The 3,636-nt window shown below is 42.2% G+C and overlaps 1 pseudogene; it reads right to left on the reverse strand.

The window, feature by feature from the left end:
• Nucleotides 1–261: 261 nt before the first annotated feature.
• On the reverse strand, nt 262–1,554 carry LOC147444738 (uncharacterized; annotated as a pseudogene).
• Between the last annotated feature and the right edge of the window lie 2,082 nt (nt 1,555–3,636).

Raw genomic sequence — 3,636 nt, forward strand, 5'->3', positions numbered from 1 at the left:
GTCAGTGATGTTGAAACTTTCTGCTGAAACTTGGTTTTGCACATACTTTTATATCTTGGAATCACTTCTCCACACTAAATACACTGTGATTGACACATTAAATTGCATGGCCTTTGATGAACGACAACTTCAGCAGAAAGAAAAAGTGAAAGATAAAATTACATGTCTACGTGGCGACGTAAACAAGGCTACTTGGAGGAGGAGTGTAATGGATGCATACCATGTAATGATGCCCGTTATGTTTGCGATCTGCAACCTTGATCAAAGGAAGACAAACTTGGGCAAAGTGTGGATGATAGCCCCCGTTTTGAAATTGATTTGAGAGGCAACCATAGTATGGTGTATAACCGCCGATATGGTGTGTGGCCTTTGGGAGTTGACATACTCCACCATTTCTTCAGTTAAGCCCGCACAAAATTGTTGCTTTTGCTCTCCAAAATCCAACTTCTTGAAGACGGTGGCTTTGAGTTGTAAATCCCAAAACTTGTCTCCATATTTGTGAATGGATTCGTAGGGAGAGAGCTTCAAGCTTCGCCATTCAGTGAGTACTTTGTCTTTGGCATCGGTGGTCAAAAACTGCTTCATAATGGAAGCTCTTAAAGCTTTCCATGCTCATGGAGATTCACCGTTGGCCCATAAGCTAGACCACCATTTTTTGGCGGATTTTTGAAAGTGCATAGATACATGGTGTAGCTTAGAGGACTCCGTGAAGCCCTCATCTCCAAATGCCGCATCGAATTGTTGGATAAAGGCCAAAAATTTGTCTGTAGCACCAAAGGTGCCATCATAGGTAAGGAAAGAGATGCTCTTCCCTCCCTCTTTGAACTTCTTGAGCTTGGATGACCTCTTCCATGCGGCATAGGATTTCCTATGGCCTCTGCTTTTTGATGGTTCAAAGGTTGCACCATCACTTTCTTCAAAAGATGAAGAATTTGAGGAAGATGGAGAAGAGGGTGACCTCTTTCTTGGATTTTTCTTGCCTTGATCTTCGTTGTCTTCACCATCACTTTCATAAGAGGAAGAGGATGAAGAAGATGGATAAGAGGGTGTCCTCTTTCTCGCCTTTTTCTTCTCTTGCTTTTTGTCATCCCTCTTTGAAGTATGGTGTGGAGAAGTATGCAATGGTCTTCTCCGTTTTGGAGGTGATGGAGAGCATTTAGCGTGCCGTCTTCGTGGAGCCATCTCCACCGAGGTGGTGGGAGGCTTACTTCTTTCTCGTTCTTTCGGTGGAGGCTCTTGAATTCTCCTTTGAGAAGGAGACGCGTCATCAATTGGATATGGATCCTCTTCTTCTTCCCGAATTGGAGAGAGGCCTCTTTTGGAAGTCTCACAAGGAGGCTTCCTAGGTGCTCTCTCGTCATGTAGGGGAGCTTGGAGAATACCATGAGCATGAAGCTGTCGTTGCACTTCACTTTGGAGGGATGGATTGCCCATGGCTTGTTGAAGCCTAGAAACAAGATAGTTAACAAGCATTGGGGCATCATTAGTAGCTTGTTCATTAACAAAATCAAAGTTATCAACATTAATTTCACTCTCTTTACTATTGTCAGCCATTCTAACATCTTTTAGGCGTAAACTTTTTAGGTATACTTTTGAACTTCAAGCCTTAGTTGCTGCTCCTCTTTACCCCTTCAGAAAAAGCAGTCAAGCTACTGTACCCATGGCTCGAATACCATTAATTGCAAGGAATAGAAGAGAGGGTTGTTCAACACCAAAAAAGCACCAGCTCCTGTCAAGCTTCGAATATCTCAATAGTGGTTAGCCCCTAGCAAGCCCCGTAGGACTCCACTATTAAGATCATAGCTCTCGACAATGATGCCCTATTAACTGCACAAAGGCAAGCGCACTGCAAGGCTGAGAAATCCCTATTCTACTTGCTCACATGCAATTAATAGTACCAACCATTTATAGCTAGCTTGAGGACATCCCTTCTTGAGCAAGAAAAGAGAAACCTTGTGCTTTGATACCAATGTAACATTTAATGGCCTAGTAACTTGTGTGTAGAGGAAAATAACATGAACATAGTGAGCATTTCATTAGGATATCTTCCTAATGAGAATAACAAGAGCGCTTGAGTGGAGAGAGCACCAGAAAGTATAACACCTAGTTAGATAGCATGAAAAATACTTCAAAAGATAGAGAAATTAAACAATTGACAACAGTTGAGGACCGGATTTGCATGGAGCCGGTCCCCCCTCCAAAAGGCTTTGTATTATGGTTTCTCCCATCAAGAGAGACATTTTAGAATACAATCCTTTGTGTTCCTTCAAAACTATCTAGTGCAATGAAGATGGAAACTTCATGCACTAAGCAAAACACTTATCAAACACAACATCAATTCCCTCACGATCTCAGACCCAAGACCTCACACACCTTCGAAGATGGTGAGAGATAGTGGGGTATGAGAGTAGATTGAGAGGAAGAAGGAGTATTCTTATGAGAAAGATGTACATCTCCTCACATAATCACTCATATTAGCATAGCTTAGCTTAGTAATTAGCATGGTAGAGGAGATGAGCATGCATTGAATCTTGGCTCTTGGTTGGATTTGCATCACAAATGGCAAGAGTTGTTGGTGTAGGCCTCCCTTCTCACAAGCTTGGAGTAGGTGGTAAGCTTTTCATTAAAGCTTGAGAAGGAGAGAGAGTCTTCTTTGCTTCACACATGAGACTGTGTGAGTGTGTGTGTGATAATGCCTTGTAAAAATCAGCCCCCTCTCTCTCTAGGTCGACCCTCCTTGCTAATTGCTCATGCTACAACCCTATTGGACCTCCCCAGCCTCATCCAATGGAAATTAAGCAGCATAAGTGATAGCCTTCTGACATGTGTCCCCCTTTCCCCTTTTGTGAGAGCTTTAGGTAATTAATAAATGAAACTAAACTCTCATTGGGCCCCTTTGCCTCTCGGCCAATAGGAATCAGGCAAGCCATTGGGCTGCTGAATGCTCATTGGACCCCTTCGGAGACAATCCAATAGTCTTTTAGAGAGATTAATTCTTATTGGTTCTTTTATTTAGTGTTTTTAAATTAATTAAACTAGATTTAGTCTAGCTTAATTCTCATTGGTCCACCTCCTAGGCCATCCAATAGTAATTGATCACACCTTGTGGGCATTTGGGCTAGGGAGCTGACATGTGTCCCTCATTCCCTTTGTGTAAAGGGAGCTTGTGTGTGTGTGTGTGAGTTTCTCTCTCATCTCCTACTTCTAGGGCTCGCCCCCTCCTATGTAGGGATGGTTGAAGACTTTTGGGACACACACAAAGCATCCAATTTCCCTAGGCTTTTGACCTTTGGACACAACCTTTGAAGTTTGGAATCTTAGCATTTTGGAAGTCTTAATGGGCTGAACCTTAGGGTCTTTTAAGCCCATTGGTGCACATTGCTCTTTTGCAGATGGCCCCCCTTTTGGATCCCTATTTTCCCTCCTTTGGATCCCTATTGTGGCCGGTCTGCTAGCTTAACCAATATTCTAGCTTTTTCTCCCCTGGCACTTCCCCATATTAAATGATCAGTTTAACATGAGAAAATTATCTAGGAGAATTAGATATTGATTATTATGACAGGAAAAACACTACAAAGTTTTTTTAAGGATCACTTTTTGACTAAAATTTTTTTTTTCTTCAATACCATGTCTAGA

Source organism: Adiantum capillus-veneris, chromosome 13 (genome assembly GCF_014529385.1).
Source record: "Adiantum capillus-veneris isolate H3 chromosome 13, ASM1452938v2, whole genome shotgun sequence".
Classification (NCBI taxonomy): domain Eukaryota; kingdom Viridiplantae; phylum Streptophyta; class Polypodiopsida; order Polypodiales; family Pteridaceae; genus Adiantum; species Adiantum capillus-veneris.